Below are 24017 nucleotides of genomic sequence, written 5' to 3'. Positions count from 1 at the left end.
TTATTGGAGTATAACTGCTTTGCTATGGTGTGTTAGATTCTGCTTTATAACAAAGTGAATCAGCTATATATATACATACATCCCCATATCTCCTCCCTCTTGCGTCGCCCTGCCACCTCCCTAGCCCACCCCTCTAGGTGGTCACAAAGCACCGAGCTGATCTCCCTGTGCTATGCAGCTGCTTCCCACTAGCTATCTATTTTACATTTGGTAGTGTATATATGTCCATGCCACTCTCTCACTTCGTCCCAGCTTACCCTTCCCCCTCCCCGTGTCCTCAAGTCCATTCTCTACGTCTGCGTCTTTATTCCTGTCCTGCCCCTAGGTTCATCAGTACCATTTATTTTTTTTTAGATTCCATATATATGTGTTAGCATACGGTATTTGTTTTCCTCTTTCTGACTGACTTCACTGTGTATGACAGACTCTAGGTCCATCCACCTCCTACAAACAATTCAATTGCATCTTTTTATGGCTGATTGATATAGGGTCTTGCACCACCCTACCAGCTGGATAATCTTACAAGAATCACTCAGCCTCGTCCACCCTATTTTTAATGGGACCATACACCTGCCCACAGCTGTCTCTTAGAAATCAAAGAGGATTTGTGAGAAAATTTCTCCAATCCCTTTAGAAAAGGGTGAGCAGTCAATTTGCTAAATTATTTTTCATATCTGGTAGATATGTTCCGATAACTTTTATATTTTGTTGATTTTCCTGTTCAAACACTACAAAAATACCCTTAGTCATTGATGTGAAAAATGTGGGCTGATTTCTGAAACGATTGCAGCTCTTGCCAGGAAAGAGTAAGATGTAATACTGTTCTGATGTATCTCATATTTTGTCAGAACCCTTTCTTCAGAATTAATGACCTGGATGCCTTGCTCCAAAGTATATAAAAGATAGGCTCTTTACAGAATTCTGCCGCACAGTTGAAACTAAATCAGCCTGTGTGTCTGGAAAAAATCCATCATTTTGTGAAGCCAATAAATATCCCTCCTTAGCAAATGTACTGGTAATGGATCACAAAGTCACTTGATCTATCTGTATGCAATAAACTATCTGAAAGCATTGCTAATTTCTGAGCTCTCATTTATAGTTTTGTTGAAGGACCGAGAACCCAGATGAAAGGTTACAGGGACGAATCTGAGTTTCCTGTAGACCTGAGCCCACCGCTCTCCCCCGGCTTCCATCCACCTGCGATAACCAGGGTGTGTCCCCTCCCACCGCCAGCGTGTGCTCGCCTAACTCCCTGAGCAATGTCACCATCTTTCCAAGGCCCTCCAGTGGCAGAAAGCTGGAACTGCAAGACCAGGTAGACAGGCTGCCTGGAAAGCCAAGGGGCTGAGTGATTTGTCTCCACCCGCCCTCCCTGTGAACAGTTAGAGCTGAGAATCATGATTGATAAACATAACTAACCTTTTCCCTCACACATTCTATGTGGATAAAAATGGGGTCGAATTATGAGCCAAGTACTTCACAATCACTGCCTCCTCACCAAAACCCAATATACAGTAGAGAAACTGAGGCTGAGTCGGCAGGTCAATCACTGGAGGTCGTACAACTGGCCAGTGACAGAGCCAGACTGTGAGCTCAGGTCTCTCTGTCTTTTTCAGTAGCTTGCAGACCTGAGTGTATATCAGAATCCCTGAGAGTCTTTTAGAGCCTGGTACCAGAGCCCTGGGAGCCCCGTGATCTGTATTTTAATGCTATCTCCTGGCAAGTGATGTGCGTGCAACTTAAGGAGGCCAGCTCTGAATCACACCACCTCCCGACAGTTTATCAGGAGAGCAAAGCAGGACTCTTCCACCTGAGATGTCAGCTGCTTTGGGGATGGAGCATGAGACAGCATGGGTCTCACAGCTCCCAGAAGTTGCTCAACAAATAATATATGAGGGATATATATAACCCAATCAGTCTTCTGTACACCTGAAACAGACACACACTGTAAATCAACTATACCTCAATTTTAAAACTATGAGGTAGTTAGAGTAATCGAATTCATAGAGACAGAGGCAGAACATACACAGAATATATACAGAAGGTATACAGAATGTATACAGAATATATAAAGTATACAGAAGGTACACAGAATATATACAGTAGGTATACAGAATATATACAGAATGTATACGGACTATATAGAGAAGGTATACAGAATATATACAGACTATATAGAGAAGGTATACAGAATGTATACAGAAGGTATACAGAATATATACAGAAAGTATACAGAATGTATACAGAAGGTATATGGAATGTATATTGAATATATACAGAAGGTATACAGAATGTATACAGAAGGTATACAGAATATATACAGAAGGTATACAGAATATATACAGAAGATATACAGAAGGTATACAGAATATATACAGAAGGTATACAGAAGGTATACAGAATATATACAGAAGATATACAGAATATATACAGAATATATACAGAATGTATACAGAAAGTATACAGATATACAGAATATATACAGAATGTATACAGAATATATACAGAATGTATACAGAATATATACAGAAGGTATACAGAATATATACTAAATGTATACAGAAGGTATACAGAATGTATACAGAAGGTGTACAGAATATATACAGACGGTATACAGAATGTATACAGAAAGTATACAAAATGTATAGAGAAGGTATACAGAATATATACAGAAGGTATATACAAGGGAATACTACTCAACCATAAAAAAGAATGAATTAACGCCATGTGCAGCAACATGGATAGACCTGGAGATTGTCATACTGGGTGAAGTAAGTCAGACAGAGAAAGACAAATATCATATGATATCACTTATACGTGGAACCTTAAAACATGGTACTAATGAACCATTTACAAAACAGAAATAGAGTCAGAGATGTAGGAAACAAACTTACATTTACCAAGGAGGAAAGGGGGCAAGGATAAATTGGGAGATTGGGATTAACATATACGCACTACTATATATAAAATAGGTAACTAATAAGAACCTGCTGTATAGCACAGGGAACTCCACTCAGTACTCTGCAATGACCTACATGGGAACAGAATCTTAAAAAGAGTGGATATATGTATATGTATGGCTGATTCACTTTGCTGTACAGCAGAAACTAGCACAGCATTGTAAATCAACTATACTCCAATAATTTTTTTTTTAAATAAAGATTATGGTAACCAGGGACTGGGGGAGAGGAGAATGCAAAATTATGGCTTAATGAGTACAGAGTTTCAGTTGGGGATGATGAAAAAGTTCTGAATTTGGATGGTGGTGATGGTTGCACAAAAATGTGAATGTACTTAATGCCACAGAACCGAATGCTTAAAAATAGTTAAAATAACAAGTTTTATGTTATGTATATCTAACTACAATTTTTTTAATGTTTTAATTTTTTAAAAAAGCATTATCCTCATTAAGCTTAAGTAATTTCCTCGTGATGTATGAATTCATGAAACTTGGCAGATTTTCTAGTTCTTTCAACCAAATGAACAATTCTATCTACCTCCAAAATTTCTTTCCTAAGCAGTTATTCTTTATGGAAAGTTCAACCATTTCCTCTGGCTTAGCAGTTACTGACTGAAACAGATACATCCTTAAATTGCAGTTTACAAAGTTGACATCCATAAGCTACTCCCATTTCGCTTTTGTTTGGTTTGGTTTTGGATTTTTTAGTGGCGAAGAACTCTTGAAGAAAACAAATAAAATACACTAAGTCCATCAGGTCATCTATTCGTGGGATAACTTGGCCTCATGGAAGCTTAATGAAGCTGGATTCCCACATACAGTAGAAACTGCTTTAATAGACTAAAGTAGCTAAACAAAGTGACATGTGGCACTTCACATTTGTCTTGTTATATAAAACTGATTCTTTTCTTTTTTTTTTTTTTTGCGGTACGCGTGCCTCTCACTGTTGTGGCCTCTCCTGCTGCGGAGCACAGGCTCCAGACGCGCAGGCTCAGCGGCCATGGCTCACGGGCCCAGCCGCTCCGCGGCATGTGGGATCCTCCCGGACCTGGGCACGAACCCGCGTCCCCTACATCGGCAGGCAGACTCCCAACCACTGCGCCACCAGGGAAGCCCTGATTTTAGATATTTTTAATGGCTTCTTGACATACTATTGATACTGATTTTAGAGACACTGCAATTAATTCTTGTCATCAATATGCGTTTCTTAAAATTTAAGGTTAAAATCCACTGCAATTAATTCTTGTCATCAATATGCATTTCTTAAAATTCAAGGTTGAACGACTCTGAATCCAAGAATCGTTCGAGTAGGGCCTTCCCAGCCTCCTCTGAAGCCCAATCTGTGCTCTGCTTCTGCAGGAGACTTTCAGTTCCTTCCAGAACCAGTCAGGCCAGAGAAGAAATGGAAACACACCAGCCTCAGCTCCACGGACAGTGAACAGTGAGATAAAAAGTCCAGCCTGGGGAAGTGTCAGTCACTTACGGTGTCAGCAAGAAACCTAAGTCTAGGCGGAAAGGAGCTATAAATAATTCTGAGGGCCTCCCAAGAATTCTTGGAGAATGTTCAGGAAAATCAAGCTGCTCCCAATTGCTCTGAATTCCTTTTCCGAGTGTAGACAATGGTTCAATGTCGGCTTACTCCTCCCCTCTGGGCTCTGTTCAGGACACAGCCCACTTTTCTTTCTGTTGCTCACGTGACAAAGCCCCAGAGGACTGTCACACCAGCCATTCTTTCTCCTCCTGGCAATCAGTTAAATGCACGAAGCCTTGACTTCCTCTTATGGACTCAGATCCATGCCTTGTCTTACAGCGTTTTGCATTCTCAGCAAGCTTTTTCATTTCTGATAAATGATTGGGTGCCTGGAGAGGAGCTGTCCCGGTGGAAAGACTAGATAGCTCAGGAGGCTGAGGAAATAAAAGTGCTTTTCTCTGATTCAAATCCCATTTGGTTAATGGAGACAAGAGGCTATTGTCTAAAAGCCATTCACCAGCAGAGAAGGAGCAAATCTCCCCCATACCCGGGAGTCTTTGCAAAGGTCACTCCTCTGGACTTGCTGTGAACTGAATATTGTGTCCCTCCAAAATTCATACTTTGAAGCCTCATCCCCTTAATGTGACTGTAATTTGAAGATAGAGCCTTTGGAAGTAATGAAGGTTAAGTGAGGGCATAAGAGTACAGCTCTGATCTAGTGAGATTAGTGTTCTCATAAGAAAAGGAAGAGACACCAGAACTCGCTTGCTTGAGCGCGCGCTCTCTCTCTCTCTCTCTCTCTGTCTACAAGCCAGAAACAAGAGACCTCACCAGAAACCAATTCAGCCTGTATCTTGATCTTGGACTTCTGCCTCCAGAGCTGTGAGACAGGAATGTCTGCTGTTTGAGTGCTGTGTCCATGGCGTGTTGTCATGGCAGCCCGAGCAGACTCAGACAGGCATGAGCCATTTCCGCAAGCTCGCCCAGCCTTGTCTCCTTGGGCCTGCATTTGCACCCCAGCCTTTCTCCTGACTGCCCCGGGACCAGCGGGTGAGCCAGGAAGAAGCGTTTAACGTACTAAGGTATGTAAGGCAGGTTCAGGTGGGGAAGAAGGCCCCTCCAGAAGAACACACATGCGAGAAGTATTTACTGAGCATCTCCTAGGCCCAGGACTCGGCCCAGTGAAGTCCTTTGTAAGCACAGGCTAATAGCACAAAGGAAGCAATTTTACTAGTAGCCAATCGGGTCCAGATGCTACTGCAGCATATTTCTTTATGATTCCTACCCTCATCTTCCAGCCTTTCAGAAGCCATGGCAGATAGGCCAATGAGGTCTTTCTCTTGACCCCTTTCTTTCCTACCCTCGCCCACCCTCTGACCTAGACTCATTTTGCTGCCGCCCCTTTAGGTTAGACCTGTGAGGGGAGCTCTGTGCTCAGAGCCCAGGCCATCCAGCCCCTCATTATGCACTGCTCTGTCTTCTGCAGAAGCACTTGCCAGACGAACAAAGCTCTTTTGCAACCCATGACCAATTGGCTGTGGCTTTAACTTTTTTTCCAGTTTTGTCGAGCTATAGTTGACATACACCATTGGATAGGTTTAAGGCATTCAGCCTAACGGTTTGATTTACATATATTGTGAAATGTTTATCACAATAAATTTAGTTTGCCTCCATCATCTCATATAGATACAATGAAAAGAAAAACCAAAATAAGAAAAAATATATTTTTTTCTTTGTAATGAGAACTCTTAGGGTCTAGTCTTCTAATAACCTTCCTCTATATCACCCTGCAGAGTTAACTACAGTCCTCATGTGGTACTTTATACCCTTGGTACTTATTTATCTTCTAACTGAACGTCTGTACCTTTGGACCACCTTCCCCTGATAACTTCCGTTTTTAAATTGCGGTTTAATGCACAGTGAAATGCCCAGATCTTAAGTGTACTGTCCACTCAGTCTTAACGAATCTGCATCAAAGCACAGAACATTGATGTTGCCCCCAAAAGTCTGTCTGCCCTTCCCCACTCAATTCTCGCTCCCTGGAAGTAGTCACTGATCAGATTGCCATCACCATAACACAGTTTGCTTTACTTAGAATTTTATATAAGTAGAATCATACGTTTAGGTTTTGGCTGGTGAGGAGGTCTGGCTTCTTTCACTAGGAAAATGTTTTTGAGGTGCATCTATCTTGCTGCGTATACCATTAGTTTGTTCCTTTTGCTTTGATGTACTTTTTGCTTAGATGTACCACAGTGTGCTTATCCACTCTATTGACGGGCATGCAGGATACTTCTAGTTTGGGGCTCTTATACAGAAAGCTGCTATAAACATGCTTGCACATGTTGTTTTCATCTCTCTTGGATAAATACTTAGGTCATAGGGTAGTTGTAAGTTTAACTTTTAAAACACTGTCAAACAGGAGGTTCCACTTTAGGCTCCTGCTAGCAATATATGAAAGCTCTGATTGCGGCATGTTATCTCTCATTTTATCCATTCTAGGTGTGCAGCAGTATCTCGTGATTTTCATTTGCATTCCTGAAGGATCATGTGTGCTTTTTCATGTGCTTACTGCCATTTCATTATCATCTTTTGTGAAATACTTAAGTCTTTTGTCCAGTTTTTATTTGGTTGTCTCTTTTATTAATGAGTTGCAGGAGTTCTTGATATACTGGATACAAGTCATCTGTTATATGTATGTGTTGTGAATTATTTTTCCCAGTCTGTGAATTGCCTATCAATTTTCTTGATGGTGTTTTTTAATCCACAGGAATTTTTAACTTTGATAGTCTAATTTATTAATGTTGATTCTTTTATGGTCTGTGTTTTTTATGTCCTCTCTAGAAAATATATACCCACCTCAAGGTTGTAAAGATATGTCTGTGTCTTATTCTAGTAGGTTTACCATTTTTGCTTTCTCACGTAGACCTGTGATCCAGCTTCAGTTGATTTTTGTGTGCGGTGTGAGATGGAACAAGGTTCTTTATTTTTCCAAACAGATGCACAGCTATCCCAGCACTGCCAGTTGAATAGATTTTCTTTTCTCCATTAAATGGCTTTGGTGCCCAGGTTAAAAATCATTTGAATGCTTATATGTGGACTTACCATTACTTTAATATGTTTAAGTGAAAAAGAGCCCCTTCCTACCAGGAGGAAGGGAAGGGCACAGAGAAATTGATTCTCATCTGTACAAGGACTATACCAGGTCTGCTGTGAACCCTCCGGAGCAGGAGCTGCCCTGTCCTCGAAGAGAAGAAACCAACAGTGAACGAAGCCCAGGAGCCTTCAAGCTGGGGAGGCGATTGGCACAAACCAGGGGGCATTTCTACCTGAGGCCTGATTCTCACGTTAGCTTCTCAAGCTCTCTGATGATGAGAGAGAGAGGGAAAATCAATCAAAAGAGCTGTTGGCATTTGCAAAGGACAGACTGTCAGTTTGTTTTCCATCCCCACTGAAAGAGGAATGGTCCCAGGTTCTTCATGAAGCTCTGCTGTGTGGGGTTTCTTGATCCAAAACACAGTCATTTACTCTCATTTCTAGAAAACTGCATGGAAACCTCCTCAGTGCTAGGGCACTGAGCAGATATATTTAGAGTTTTACGGCTGCTCTAAATCAGAATTAAGGAGTAAGTAGCTTGACCAATTTTCACTTTCCTATTTCCTCCTCATAAATTCTAAAGTGATTCTTATCATAGGGAAGCTGACATTTTAAGAACAGTAATTTTTTTACATCCATGACAGATAGGTCTCTTTGAAGTTTTGGTGGAAAGCCTTCCTTCCAGCTATGGTTGTCAAAGTCATAGTGTAGGGGCCTTGTAGGTATATTGAGTGCTTGGAGACGGGCAGGAAAGGAATTTGCTGGGCCCTGACTGTGCCATGAACTGTGCTAAGCTCTTCAGAGGCAGCATCTCCTTTAATGATCACAACCACGGTACAAGGGAGGTTTCATCATTATTATCTTCTAGATAACGAAGCAGAGACGCAGCGAGATCCAACCACTTGCTTGTGGACACAGAGCTAATTGATCCTGAGTTTGAACAGAGGGCTGTCAAGCTTCAATGCCTGTTCTAACCACGATGTAGGCTACATTCCTCTGTGTTGCTCTGGGTTCATTTGTTTTATTTTTTGCCAGATCAAGCTGTGTTAAAACTACCCGCCCCGCCCCCTAAAGTGATACAGTGCCCTCATACGCTTTGGCAGCTACAATTTTTCAGGCCAGAATGATGACATGGTTGTTTCTGATTTTTCAGTTGGAATGTTTGGCAAATAAACGCTATTTCCTCTGTTGAATCTGATGGTGTTGTTGAATACAGCCTCTTTCATTTCAGCTTCATTCAGAACAGACAAAAATCAATTCCTGCTTACCTAAAAAATAAAGTAACGTGCTCCACCGGGGGGGGGGGGGGGGGGGGGGGGGGGGGGGAAGATCTCAGGTTCCACGTTATTATTCTGAATAATGACAAAAGCAGGGATGGTGCTGAGCCTCTTGTAAGTGCTGTTTGGGGTTTCCTTTTTTGCTTTCTTTGTGGAGAAGAAAATAATTCTGATTTGTAGACTTTTTTTTCCAGCTGCGCAGATAGTCACTCTTAAAAGCCTAGGGATCTAGCTTAAAATGGCTTGTAAAGCATCTTGAAAGGACTAGGTTTTTGTTTTTGTTTTTTGCACATCTGAACTCCATCTAACCGTATTGATGCAACTTTACCTGGAAATGCCCCCAGGACACCGGGTTCAGGAGCCCGCCAGGTGGCCGACATTCATCCTTTCCCTCAGTATCCTGGAGGCACCCGGAAACCCAGGACAAGCCCGGACCCACGATGTTGCAGGGACAGCTGCATGCAGACGCGAGGCAGGGGTCCCGTGGGCAGCACCCTCCTCCTCCCTGAACCCCGAGGCCGCCACCCTCCTCCAGGAGCGACCGTCCCCCTCAAGGCTCCCCCCCCCCCCCCGCCCCGGAGGCACAAACCTCCTCTCCCGTTTACTTTATCCTCGTTATTGGAGGACTTTATTTTTATGTCTACCTTGCCAGCCACAGAAAACAAACCACAACAGCGCTTCCGATTGTCTCCACACCCGCTCCCCCTGGAGCAAATCCCACCTGCAGCCACCGTCTGCGAGACTGCTCTGCGTGCATACGTTTCCAACAGACCTCGGAAAGGCAGCCACTTGCCCAGCCACGCGACTGCTTTCCCGCAAACACTGCGATTTCAGATTTTAACTGCAGCCCCTTGATTCGACATCAAAAGTCCATAAGTGGGCTCCCCTGGTGGCGCAGTGGTTGAGAGTCCGCCTGCCGATGCAGGGGACGCAGGTTCGTGCCCCGGTCCGGGAGGATCCCACATGCCGTGGAGCGGCTAGGCCCGTGAGCCATGGCCGCTGAGCCTGCGCGTCCGGAGCCTGTGCTCCGCGGCGGGAGGGGCCACAACAGTGAGAGGCCCGCGTACCAAAAAAAAAAAAAAGTCCGTAAGTGAGTGTTTGAAATGGCATTTCTAAAAGGCAAATCTACCCATTTCAGCGCTTCCGCAGGGTTGTCCGAGAACCGCGCTGGTTTTGTTAGGCAGCAAGTTAGCCATGAGCAACGAGAGGTGGTCCCCTCGGAGGAATGTCCAACAGCCACCTAATCTGCCAAGCTATTTTGCCAACCCCGCCCCAAACACGACCCCATCAGTCCTCCAAAATGGTCAGGGCACCGAAACCACCACCACCACCCCACCCCCGCCGGCTGACTGGAGGGACGGGCCTCACTCTGGCACATGCGCACATCTCAACCTATCACGTCCTTTGATAACCTCTGGGCTCATGAAATGTTCATAAATATTCTATGAATACATACATCTAATTATAACAGACTGCATTATGGGAAGAACATGCACAGTCGAGCCTCTTGTTATATAACCTGCAGCTGTCAATTAAGACTATCAATCAACGACCTCCTGGATTACGCAAAAACCTTGCCTAAAAAGCTCTACACCCCAGTCCTTGGGGGCCGTTGCCTTCCTTGGCCTGGCCCACCTCTCTTTTGAGGTGTTCTCTCTGTTCTCTCCTTATCTTCAGTAAACTCTCTTGCAACCGGTAAGACCTCAGATTCTTCTTTGCGTCCTTACCAAGAACCAAGGCCCATGAGAGAAGGGGTCTCCAGACTCTCTTCTGCTAACTGTTTACCAATTTTTGAAAATTCGCTTGCACCACCCCTAGGAAAACACTCTGGTGGGTAGCATTAGTTATTCTTCACTTTAATAGTCACCTTTTTCAGATACTTACAGAGAATCTGAGCCTCGCAGCAGCCAAGAAGAAGAAGAAATAGAAAAGGAAAGACAGTGGGGGAGACATTCAGTGAAATCTCGCCCCTACCCCACGCGGGTCCATGAGGCACAGGGAGGGGCAGCTGAACACTCCCCTCCCCTCCCCTCCCCCGGCCTCCTCTGCAAGCACCTGGTCTCATCCTTTCAACTTTAATAAACCAGGACCTCAAGGATTTCAGATCTGAAAATCTGCAAGGAAGGGGCTTGCACCCAAGTGGATCAGCCTTCCTGTGGGAGAAAAATGCAAGAACTGGAAGCTACTCCTTCCAGGAAATATTTGTGAACCACTTGATATGCACCTGGCCCTGTGAGAGGTCACGAGACAGGCCCCCCTCATGCCCTGCTCCCCACCATCCCCTCACACTTTCCCATCTTTCCACAGGAACCACAGCCCTCTTTAAGGCCAAAATCTCTCACTTTAAGAAGCGCTCGGGGGTTCTAGAAAGAGCAACAACTTCAAAATCAGACTGATCTTGACGTCAGTAAAAGCTCTGCCTCTTTGTAGCTGTGGGTGCTTGAAAGAGTAACTTAACTCCACTAAACTTCAGTTTTCTCATCAGTAAAATGGGGAGAATATCTACTTCATAGGATTATCATGAGAATTAACAAGATAACATAGCAAAGAACACAGCCCAGGGTCCAAAGCCAGTAAATGTTCAGTAAATATTAGTTTCCTCATTCTGGCCCCTTTCCATTTTCTGGTTTATTCCAAAATCCTCTGAACAGCACCGGACTTGAAAACCTACCTTCCTAATTCACCCAAGCTGCTGTACTAACACCGCAGAAGCCCAGCTCTTACTTCTCTTCACCTCGACATTGACTTCCTGTTACATGCACGTAGGTATAAGAGTTTGTGTTCCTCTAACCCTGGTAGCCAGTGTACTAGTCAGGATTTTTTTATTGCAAGAGACAGAAATCTAATTTTTCAAACATGGTCTGGAAGGGCATTGATTCCCACCACCGAGAACTTATGTCCTGGCTTATCCAGGGCCCTGTAACGTCACCCAGCTCTCTCTGGCTCCATTTCTCATTCTGCTTTCCTCTGTGGAGCGGCCTCCTCTCCCGCTGCAGATGGGCTGTCTGATGGGTGGGAAAGATGGCTTTCTGAGGCCCCGGAATCTCATCCTCCCAGCGTACCGACCTCCATAAAAAGAGGGTGCATCACCCACAGTGCCTACACACCAACTCCAGGGATTTGCCCCAACTGGCCCTGTGAGAGTCACATCTTTGTACAACTGAGGGGACAAGCAGGTCACAGTGGCTGGGGCTTCTGGTGGAACCTCAGGGCAAGAAAGGGTTGTCATGACATTCTGGAGGGCACATGCCTGCTGCAGCCAAGGATCCTGGGCCCAGCGACCCAGGGCCCTACCCCTGGAGCATTAGACAAAGCCCGGCCCGACTGGGGTCTGTAATGGGAGTCAGGGGCGGGCTCCCCACCTGACCCTCCCTTCGGGGCAGGGGTAGAATCCAAACCAGGCTTTCCACGTAACCCATAGAAACTTCGGGTCCCAGAATGGGACAAGGCAGGCTCCCCCAGCATCTGGCCTCAGGAGATCAAGCTTAGAAAAGTGTGGAAAGGAACAGCAGAGCTACCCAGGGCCACTCGCGCACCTGGTCGAATGCAGGAAGTACTAAGCGCCATGACCTTGACCCTCTGTGTGGCTCAGAGCTTTGTCTTGCTGGACCAGAAATGAAGAAGAGTGAAACTGGAACATGGCAGCTAAGTCAAGTCTTTCAAGGGTTCCCATCACACTGACAAAGCACTTTCAGCCTTACATTTGTCTGCTCCCAGGACACACACACACACACACACACACGCGTGCGCACACGCCAGGTGCTGTGGTGAGGACGGTTACAGGGAAGTGTCTGCAGAGAGAACAAGAGGGTTGTTTGGCCTTTACTAGATGCCTCTTGGCATCACAGGAGTACTTTGGAAATATTTAATTAGGTCACAACATGTCTGTAAGGAAGGTAGTATATTATTCACCTTCCCCAACTGAAAAAACTGAAACAGAAAGTTCACAGCGTTCCCAGGAAGTGGGATTTCCAGGAGCGTGACGGTCACAGATTCTGAACGCGGCCACCAACTCACCTCTTCTCCTCTCCTGCGGCCGTGAGTGCGCCTTAGCAGCCAGAGGTCTAAATCCACGTGGTTTAAGCTGGTAAGTCCACACAACGCTGGATTCCTAAAGAGGAGAAATTTTAAACATAAAAAATATTGTTAGCTTAATCTCACCCACTTGTAGAGGTCATTGAATCCATTTCTCACTCTAGTCCTGGCCTGCAATGTTTTCTTTGAATATATCAAGGCACAGGGAACCATCCCCAGAAAACACTGGTTCCAAGACCAGACACCAGCAATTGTTGGAACATCCCATGTCTTACTAAGTTCGAATTAGTCTCTTCCTAACTCTATGCACTACGTCTATTTTTGCCCATTGGAATCCATTCATGTTTTCTTCCTTCCTTTCTATCTTCCAGCTATTATTGATTAAGAATCTACTCTGTGCTGTTTAAATTGGCTTGAGCAGCAGGACACAGCATTGAAGAGGAGAGAAGGGCCCTTGCATCACGGGGATTATAGTTTGATGGATAAAGAGAAAAAAAGAAAAAAGAAAACAAATGAACAAAAATTTCAACTCGTGCTAAGCCTTATAGAGGAAATGAAACAGGATGATGAGATAGTGTGGGCCCGGGAGGAGGGGCTTTCTATGAGGGGTTATGAAGGGCTAAGGCGACATATGACCTGCAACGTGAATGTTCCTGGAATCACACAGCATATTTCCAGCCCTCTTGCCTCGGCCTCTGCTCATATTTGAAGACAGATACCGTGACACTCACGCACGCATGTGTAGGCACATGTAGGCATGCAGACACAGCTGTCTTCTTTCCCCTTGGTTAAACATCGATATTCCTCTATCATTTCAAACGTATAGAATCTGTCCATCAGTGTTGCTCTTAAACTAGAGTGTTCAAAACTGGAGCGTCCACTTTAAATTTGGTCTCACAGACAGGAGGGGTGGATCCATGCACTCACTCTCTTGTTCTGGACTCCATCCTACCATTAAGTAGACTTCTGTGCTTCCAGACATTGGGGTGCCAAAGTCGCAATCGGCTTTGACAACCTGTATTCATTAGTCCTCCCATTAAGCTCTCAGCCAGCTAAGTACAGGAAGTCTAGCACATGCGCTGTTGCCGAGTGTCATCACTAGTATCCTGTCACTTTGTCATTTTGGGTGGGGAGGGGTGGTCAAGAGGAGGACCTGGGTCTCACCCTTTTTCTGTTAAAGCCATTTTGCTACCTGATTAATATTTTCTTTTTTTTTTTTTTTTTTTTTTTCGGTACGCAGGCCTCTCACTGTTGTGGTCTCTCCCGTTGCGGAGCACAGGCTCCGGACGCGCAGGCTCAGCGGCCATGGCTCACGGGCCCAGCCGCTCCGCGGCATGTGGGATCTTCCCGGACCGGGGCATGAACCCGCGTCCCCTGCACCGGCAGGCGGACTCTCAACCACTGCACCACCAGGGAAGCCCGATATTTTCTTTTTTTTTAGTGCAGATATTGTCATTAGGATTTTAACTGAATCTACATTTCACTCTCAGATTTGATAAGCATGATACCAACATTCAGATCCAACTCATGATAAAAACATCTCCCAGGAGGGGACAGGGAAGGACTGTGGACAGTCAAGCAGCTATCAACCCAACTAACATATAATGAGCCAGTCCACAGAAAAGAGAAAGATGCAAGACACCTGCTGAAATCCAAATACACTTATACATTCATTCAAGCCCCAGCGAACAAAGAAAGAAGGTCATTGTGGCATTAAACCGGTGCTGAGTCCTGAATTTGAATTCTCAAAAACTCTCCTTTTGAAACTCTGTTCTAAATACGTGTTCTAGAATCTTGCCTATTCTATATATGGGCTCACCAGCTTATGGAACACATATTTTTATTTTCCCCTTGAAAATTCCAACTTTAATCCCTGGATCATGTTCCAGGATCCCCCAGAGGTTGCTGACAGCACTGCTGCAGTTGAAAATGAAGGTTTTTTCTCAGTGTCCTAAGACGCAATCCATTTGGGGCCAGAGACTTCGAAACTTAGAACCCATAACAGCCTCACTTTTACAATCATTGATCTAATGTTGGGTTCTTTTTATGGTCATCAGTTCCCCCATTTCCAGTAAGATTCTCATCCCTAAAAAAAATTGAGGTAGAAAATAGGAATTGAACACTTCTCCATTTATTGCTTTTCGTGTATCGTTTTTGTTGTTCATACCTTTTATCTGAGGATATAGAGAAGTTCCCCAAGAGTAAAGCGGAAAGTGATAGAAAGGAAATCTATATAAGAAATAAATGAAAGACAAATACTGCACAATGTCAGTCATATGCGGAATATTAAAAACAAAGTGAACAAACCAAACCAAACGAAAACAAACACATAGACACAGAGAACAGAGTAGTGGTTGCCAGAGGGGAAGGGGCAGGGGGGTGGGCGAAATGCGTAAAGGAGGTCAACTGTATGGTGATGGATGGAAACTAAATTTTTGGTGGGTATACAGAAATAGACATATAATGTTGTACACGTCAAACTTGCATCATGTTATAAGCCGATGTTACTGCAATTTTAAAAATCTTTAAAAAAGAAAAAAATGAGGTTTTACACCTATCTTTTTAGGATATTCTGAAAATTAAATTTCTAAATTCATATGTGCCTGGTCTAAGCACTATGGTAAGACATTTCTTTAAGCTTCAGATGACGTCGTTCTCTCTCACACCCAAGGTTTTTATCATTACAAAGTATTCCCTCTTTGATCTGAAATAATTCCACAGCAGCAATATCCATTGTTGCTTCTTTTAACTTCCTAGAAATAGAACTGTCGCCAAAACAAGTGGAAAATCTATCGGCAGGTCTGTTTTCACTGAGTGAGGAGTCCAGCCGAAGTCGGGTTATTTCCAGCCCTCGCTTGTGATTCGCTCTTTCCCCTAAGTCTGTCTTGGGGTGTGTATCGGGAACATGTGATTCACTTCCTGCCTCAGACGGGTGGGGGGGTGGGGGGGGATTCCACACGGCAAGCAACGCCCCTTCTCCTTTAAGCTTGACTGAGAAACCCTCCATCTTGTGAAGGGGACATTCTCAAAAGGAGGAAGTCCTGCTTCAGTCACCTTTTTGCAAGGGCTGCTGATCTTATGATCAATCCCATCACCAGGAAAGGAACTCAAATATGGGTTGCGCCTACCTAATTACGTATGTCCCCCAAACAATATATAAAGTATGCTTTTAACTCGGGGCTTTATAAAGACCCTACAGTCATGTTGATGATATATATATATATATATAGTCAAAATACTGGTTAATACACCAGTATTCAACAAATAAATACAGAAATAAAATATTAGAAATATGTATCATATATATGCTATTTTCTGAAAGCTGCGATTGTTCTTAAGTGAGTTGAAATGCAACTGAGGTCATAGAGTAAAGTTCCACTTGTCTCCATGTTTAGATGAGGTTATTTGAAGAAAAGAAGGAGACCGAAAAGAGGAAGCAGAGGAGTAAGGGGAGGGCTGATATTTCGGAGGACCTACTATGCTGCAGGTGTTTTTGACACCTCGTTGTACTTTATGTACATGTGCACACATGACGAAACCACTCTTATTATTACCCCATTTTACATCTGAGAAAACGGGAGCTCAGATGAGCTCAAATAAGTGAATTGATGAAATTAGTAAAAGGCAGAAAATGGACACAGAATGAGTCTCACCCTTCTGGCCAAATAGGGGAGGATTCAGGGTCACTTTCAGCCTCGAAGGTGTGCCCAGGAATCTGCTGTAGCACAGTGACAAGCAGGGGTGAAGAACGGCAAGTCAGTGGAGATGGTGAAGGACAAAGAAACTGCTAAACGTTTCTCCCTGCTAATCAACAGAATCAGTATGAGAGGAGACACCTGTCGCCAATGGAGAGATCAAGGCTGCCTGTCTCCCCTCACTTTCTGCTTCTCTCCCTTCATCAGGCTGTGACGCTTCGCTGCCTTCTAGATCACAGCCTCTGGAAATGTGCCTGCCTCCTCAGGCTCCTTAATGCAGCCGCCTGCCTTCCCGCCCGCCCGGGTCCCGGGTCCGCTGCCCCTTGTCCGCCGCTGGCGGCGCCCCCAGAGAGGGTGCTTGGCGCTGGCGAGAGGGGCTGGGAGCACGCGGCCGACGTTCACCGGCTCCTGTACCAACCTTAAGCGGGAAGAGTGTGTCACCAGATGATAAAATGCTAAACGACAACTCATTTTCATTCTGCGGAACAGATTTGTTGAATATTTCATTCCTGTCACCTGCTCCTTTTCGGGCCACCGCCACACGGCTGGAAGGGCTCCCGGGGAATTGCGTGGCCCGCCACACGGCTGGAAGAGCTCCCGGGGAACTGCTTGAAAGGTTGGCGCCTGCAGCGAGCGTGGGTCCTGACGCTCGGCTTTCCGGCGTGGCCCCCGGGCGCCGGCTCCGTTGGTGTCTCAACGCTGCCCTCTGCTGGGCGGAGGCCCGCAGCCACCGAGCGGCTGAACGAAAAGGGGTCACCTACGCGGGAAGGGAGACGGCGCCAAGGGGCGTGTAGCTGTATACAAGGGGGCACAGCAGAAATCCGCCGCCTTCGAGGGCATCGGACCTCACCGGATGGATGCTCAGCTGCTCTTTCTTTCCGCTGCGCGGCCGCTGCCACCCGCTCCCAGGCTGTCAGTACACAGATGAAGAAAGCCACTGTCGCCGAGGACTTTCCTGCATGAAAGAGATTTGCTTGTGGAACGAAGATACGTGAGTTGGAGGCGTGGGGGAGGGTTGCTACTAGGAAAGAGCGAAAAAACACCTGGGGCGTATATACAAGATTTCCAGATTCAGGGTCCCTTGATAAACCACACATTCACGCCAGCTGGGAACCACCATCCCCCGCAAGGAGCACTCCCTGAGGGGACCCAGCCCCGCCCGCCTGGCCGGCTGCTGTCCCCGCCCTTCAGGCTGCGTTCCTGGCACTATTCCCCGTCAGTCACCCCAACTTGCCCCTCCCCCGCCAGCTCTCTCCTCCCCAAGTCCATCCTCCACTCAACCCAAGGAAATCTACATTAAATGACTCAATTAACATAAAGCTCTTCAAAGAGTGCTAGGCATGGGGTGAGCACACCAGAAATTTTAGCTAGAAATTTAGTTATCTCTGATCAGCCACTTCCTGCCAAGTGAATGCTTTAAGGGGCTCCCTACGTATGTCAGCGGGCCTCTGCCTAGCTCTCTGCTTCCTCTTCAAGCATCTTCTCAAGCTTTACAAACCAGCGATGGAACCCCTGGGGCTCTCCCGTGCACACCCTGTGTCTGATCTCTGCCAGTGGTAATGCTAATCCCTTTACCTACTAGACCCTCTCCTGGCCCCTTCATCTGTTTATTGATCCCAACACTCAAGCTTTCCTGAAGGCCTCTTCTCCTTCAGGAGTTTCCTAAGTGTCTGCTTAGGAGTCTGTCTGCCCTCTGTGTATGAGCTTCTTGAATTCCAGGACTGTCTGAGTCATCTTTCCATCCCGTACAGCCTGCACAGTACATGGAGACACTTGAGACTCACCAGATGTTCATTGCATGAGTGAATGAATGAAGGCAGGAAAGAATGCACACACCAGAGGGGTCCCAGAAGCACCTACCTGCCCCAACCATCTCCTTGTACCTGCCAACTCAGAGCCTCATGACTTAATCTGCTCCTGTGGTGGTTGGGAAGGACACCGCGTCACCCCCTGGGAGGCTTTGGCCAGTCAAGTTCACCTGGACCTTCAACTTTTTAAATTAGATGATGCTGGCCACTCCAAGCCTAGCTACCTGTGAGAAGGGAAGTGATTTTTGGAGGAGAGGAGAGAGAGGTTCTGGAGACTTGGGAACTTGGCAGAGGACAGGTCTGGCAGGAGTACAAGAATTGAGACCCAGGAGAGAGCTATTAGGACCCTAGGCACACAAGGAAAGAAGAGAGCGTGGGAGCTCCGCAGAGGGGCTTAGAGGAGAGGAAAATTGTCTGAGTCCCTTGTACGTGCCAAGTGCCGTTCACATCACTCCTGAACCCCATGCCAACCATAGAAGGTCACGCTCCCCATTTTCTCAATGGGAAATTGAGGCTCAGATAGATTTGGTTCCATACCTGAGGTCACACAGCAACTAAGTGACAGCCCTAAGATTCAGACCCGGGCTCCATGACTTTAAGCCTATATTTTCGCATTACGTTAATGTTTGCTCTGCTTTGAGAAGAAAGGCCAAAGCACCTGGCACCTAGCAGGAACTAACCTCCCACCTCCATGTGAAGTGGTCTAGCACTTCTAAAGATCATTCTCCTCTCCATCTTGGGAGTACCAGTGGATTTCTCCAGCTCTGAAACAGGCCCCCTTGAATATTAAGGGTCACCTATAATTCAGACCCCTTCATACCTCCCGGTCTGGGCAAGTCCTAGGTCTGATGGGGAACAGTAATTGAAGAGTCTCATTTCCCATCTTATATAGGCAAGGTCCACTTTCATATGCCCCACGTTACTAGGAAATATGAGATGCTACTTCATTCACCACGTTCCATCCCTTCCTTAGGCATCAGTAGGATTAAATAGCGGTGATTAAAGAGATCTAATCGACTATTACAGTCTTTAGAGAAGAAACCCAAGCTCACAAATCTCTGTACTTTGGTGTTTCAGGGAAACCCAGACTTGTGTCTCAACTTTATTTCACAAAATGGTGCTGCAGTGAACCAGGAGCTTAGAGCTAAGAATCTGAGCCACGTTTTTACCGAGTCCCAGTTCGCTCTGCTTGCCCACCACACGACAGGCCAATCAATTGGAGATGAGGTGCTGAGGCAAGGAAGACGACTTTATTCGGAAAGCTGGCAGACCGAGAAGATGGCAGACTAAAGTCTCAAAACAACCATCTTATGGGGGTTTGGATGCCAGTTTCTTTTATAGCACAGAGTGGGGGAGGAGATGAGGAAGTAAAGTAAAAACCATAAGTTTTGCAAATATCGCCTGGAATGGCCAGCCTCGGGGAGCGGATGTGTTAATTTCTTCTTTCTTGCAGCCATCCACAGGTGGACAGGGTTTCCCTGAACAAAGGCACTTTGGTTTAGCTTTCAGGCAGAGGGGCAGGGTGCCCCGAGGCAGGCCATTATGTAGAGACAGTATCCTTTTCCTGAACAAAAGCAGCTGAAAGCAAAGGTTAAAGTGAAAGAAACAGATCCAACATATAATCAGATTTGGCCCTTCCCTGTTACAATGTCAGCAGGGGAAATCAAATCTCAAGTCTTCGACAGCAACATCCACTGAACTCCACACGCATCCCACATGACCCTCCGGTGATACCATACCTGGCAAGAGTCAGAAATAGCAGCCTGAGAGCAGTGGTTCTCAAACTTCGGTGTTCATCACAGTCGCTTGGAGGGTCATTAAAATGCAGACAACTGTGCCTCAAAATCCCTGGAGTTTCTGATTCAGTAGGACTGGGGAAATCAAGAATTTTGGTTTCTAACCAATTGCCAAAGTGATGCGGATGCTGTTGGTGTGGGGCTCGTACTTGGAGTACCGCTGCCCCCGAGCAGTTGTAGCCAGAGTCAGCGGGAGAGCCCCGAAGAGTAAGGACCGGCACTGGAGCGCCCCCTGAGCATCCCCAGTGGCTTCATCCTTAACTTACAGTGGTCCCCAAGGCATGTAACCTCTAGTAGAGTTACTTTTCTGTTGTGAAATGCATTTTTTTTTTTTTTTTTGCGGTACGCGGACCTCTCACTGCTGTGACCTCTCCCGTTGCGGAGCACAGGCTCCGGACGCGCCGGCTCAGCGGCCATGGCTCACGGGCGCAGCCGCTCCGCGGCATGTGGGATCCTCCCGGACCGGGTCATGAACCCACGTCCCCTGCATCGGCAGGCGGACTCTCAACCACTGCGCCACCAGGGAAGCCCGTGAAATGCATTTTTAAGCCTCTACTCACAGACTGCACGTGCAAAAAACTCCAGAGGCCTCTAGGTGTGTTAGGGCTCATCTGGTTTAAGTGACAGAAAGCCTGGCTCCAGTTGAAACAAACACAAATACATTGCAAAATAAAAACATATATATTGGTTCCAAAAGCGAGAAGTCTAAACCTGGCTTGATCAGGGCTCCAATGATGTCACCAGGACCAATTTCTCTTTCTCAGCCCCTCCTTTCTCGTGCTCTGTCTCCTCTCTCCCTTTCTCCTTCACATAGAGCCCTTTTCACTGGGGTCTAAAGAAGGCTACTGAGGCTAAAGGCCTGGCAAATTCTTACATTAAAATCTTTCCCAGGATTCCCAGCCAAAATCGCATTCCTGTGATCGCTTCTCATGGACACAAATTGAATCAAGCCCTTGCGCCCAACCGAACGGGAAAATGGTAATTCACGTTAGGCTGACATGGCGTACTCCACTCTTGACCCCCAGACAAATCGCAGGCGTTTGGAAGGGTTCAGGTGCATGGATTATGGGCCTCCCCAGGCCATCAGGCAACACTGCATTTGCCTCCCTCCTTGGACCACTTTTCTCCTGGCTTTCTTGATTACATACTTTCCTTGCCCTCCTCCAACTTCAGTCTGCCTTTCAGGATCATCTTCTTATGCCACTTAAATCCAGGTGTACATCAAGGATTTTTCCTTAGGGCTCTTTTTGTTTTATGTACTTTCCAGGATGCCATCCACGCTCTTGCTTCTAAATACCACGCCAAGGCAGCTGATTCCCAAATGTATATCTCCATTCATGGAATATGGCAGAATAATGGTCCTCCAAAGATGTCTACATCCTAACTTCCATAACCTGTGGCCGTGTTACATCACATGGCAAAGAGGGATTACAGTTGCTAATCAGCTGACCTTGAGATAGGAAGGATATCCTGGATTATCCAGTGGACCCAATATCCTATAAGGAAAGGGGTGAGACAGAAGAGTCAGTGCCAGACTGGTGTGATGTGACAAAGACTCCACTGTGGTTGCTGCTTTGAAGATGGAGAAGCGGCCACAAGCCAAGGAATTTCGGCAACCACTAAAAGTGGGAAAGGCAAGAAAATGTGTTGTCATGTGTGTTACCTAGGACCCCAGAAAAGCCCTGACAACACGTTGATTTTAGCCTAGTGAGACCTGTTTTGGAATTCTGACCTCCAGAACTGGAAGCGCTTAAAGTTGTATCATTTTAAGCCATGAAGTTTGTGCCAATTAGTTATGGTAGCAATAGGAAACTAACACAGATTTTAGTCTACTGATTCTCAAATAGATATCTCCATCCCAGATACTTTACATGGCAAAGATGTTTTGAAGCCAGCGTATGTGGCAAAATTGCATCTAACTAAAAATACCCTTGAGAATTCCTTAAATCATTCACAAAATATGCAGGGGTTTTTCTATACATGCATGTACAGTAACATATGTGTACAAATGCATACTGAGTTTGGCTTGTGCTTAGTGGTATGTTACTAAAGCAATGTGTCTCTAGTCCCTGGAGCAGGGATCATCACACTTCATCTGTAAAAAGCAAAATAGTAAAAATCTTTGGGAGCAAAACTGTCTCTTTCTTAACTTTGCTAGTATATCGCTAAAGCGGCCATAGATAACTCACCAACCAAAATAAGTGTTGCTGCAGTCCCCTAAAAGTTTATTTATAAACCCTGAAATTTGAATTTCATATAATTTTCACATGTCATGAAATATTCTTTCTAAAAATATTTTTAGCCACGCAGCTTGTGGAATCTTAGTTCCCTGACCCTGGCTTGACCCCGGGCCCTCGGCAGCGAGAGCGTGGAGTCTTAACCACTGGACGGCCAGGGAATTCCTAGAACCATTAAACCCCTGCCCCAGAATCACCATCAGGCCAACCCTCACACTCTGAAAGGCCCCTGGCTCCACTGAGGAAACGCACGGATAATGCCTGCACCGGCTGCTTCCCACCGGGCATATGCTCGTGAGCAGAGTGGCACAAACAACACTTTTTAAACTAGTGTCTCCTCTCCCTGGACCTCCCTATCTGTATCTATGTGCTGGCTGCAGTTGGATTTGCATACACTACATATGCCAATGATGTGTGGCTCCACTATGTACCCAGCTGCCCGCCGGACGCTGCCCCTGAACACCCCATAAACACCTTACGGGCACCGTGTCCAAAGCTAAGCTCCACTGAACTCATTATCTCTACTTTTTCTCCCCGCCCCACACACTTGACCACCTCAACCGGAAACAAGCCACTTCTAGGCACCTTTCCCGGCTTGTCAGCACCACAATGCACCTGGTCGCCCAATTCAGACCTCGAGAACATCATTCTCCCCTTCTCTCCCTCATATTCTGCAGCTGGCCGTGAGAGCCTGTGGTGTCCACCCTTGCCACCCAACAGCGCCCTTGAACTATCCCCCTAGCCAGTGCCTCCATCCCTAGGACTCTCCATCACAAAGGCCTCCTAAACCTGGGCTAGCAAACTCCAGTCTTGCCCCTTGCAATCCTTCCAGCGTATTTTGCCAGAGTGACCTCCAAACTCTTTAGCAGAGTCACTCCGTGACTCCTGGACCCAAAGCCCTCCAAGATGTTGCTTCACTGCAGGGTGAAAGGTCCCCATGACCTGGCCCCTGCCTGACTGTCCACATCCTGCCGCCCCCTGCCGCGCTGATTACGGGTCACAAAGAACGACTTGCAACATCAAGAAACATGCTGTTCCGTGCTGTCACGCCTCTGCACGTGCCGTGTCTTCTTCCTGGATTCGTGCCCCTTTGTCCACACAGCTGATCTATACTTACTCAGCACCCACGTCTGCTGGGGAGATTTCCTTAGCGCTGCCTCCTGTGCAGAACTGATGGGATTCCTCTCCATTCCACCTCTGTATCTTTTTACATCTGTCTCTCTGGCATGTATTTAACTCCATCGAAATTATTTGCTTTCCGGTCTGCCTTCCCCATAGGCTACTAGGTCTTCGAGGGCGATATCTCTTGGTGTCTCCGGGACCAAGCACAGCACCTGGCCCTCAGTTGATGCTTCACGTGCATAAAAGCTCTAACCTCCAGGCTGACACGAGACCCCCCCACCCACCCACGGTGCAGTAGAAGGACGCTGGTTCTCGCAGGAATTGGATGTTGGCAGTTATCACTCTTCCAATTCAGAATCTCACTGATTTCCATAAAAAGAGCCACGCTGCTCAGGCCTTTCTGAAAGGGAAGGGTGTCCTGTGTGAGGCCCACCCCACGAAAGCTGCATCTCATGCTTGGCTAAATGGCAACAGGAGGGTCATGCATCCCCCGTGGAAGACGAAATCACATGCCCTGCGTCACG

General features: G+C 46.2%; 1 protein-coding gene across 1 annotated transcript in view; it reads right to left on the bottom strand.

Annotated features, from left to right (window-relative positions):
- The window catches only part of CLVS1 (clavesin 1), a 226541-nt gene extending 208892 nt beyond the window's left edge, over nucleotides 1–17649 (bottom strand). The window contains exons 1-3 of the mRNA XM_032609816.1: nucleotides 17574–17649; nucleotides 17381–17485; nucleotides 12818–12911 (exon numbers count right to left, since the gene is read on the bottom strand). The gene's annotated coding sequence lies outside the window, so the exon portion shown is untranslated. The remainder of the gene's footprint in view (nucleotides 1–12817; nucleotides 12912–17380; nucleotides 17486–17573) is intronic.
- Nucleotides 17650–24017: the final 6368 nt, after the last annotated feature.

The sequence above is a fragment of the Phocoena sinus genome, chromosome 17 (genome assembly GCF_008692025.1).
Source record: "Phocoena sinus isolate mPhoSin1 chromosome 17, mPhoSin1.pri, whole genome shotgun sequence".
In the NCBI taxonomy this organism is placed as follows: Eukaryota; Metazoa; Chordata; class Mammalia; order Artiodactyla; family Phocoenidae; genus Phocoena; species Phocoena sinus.
This window is presented reverse-complemented; position numbering and strand designations above follow the sequence as displayed.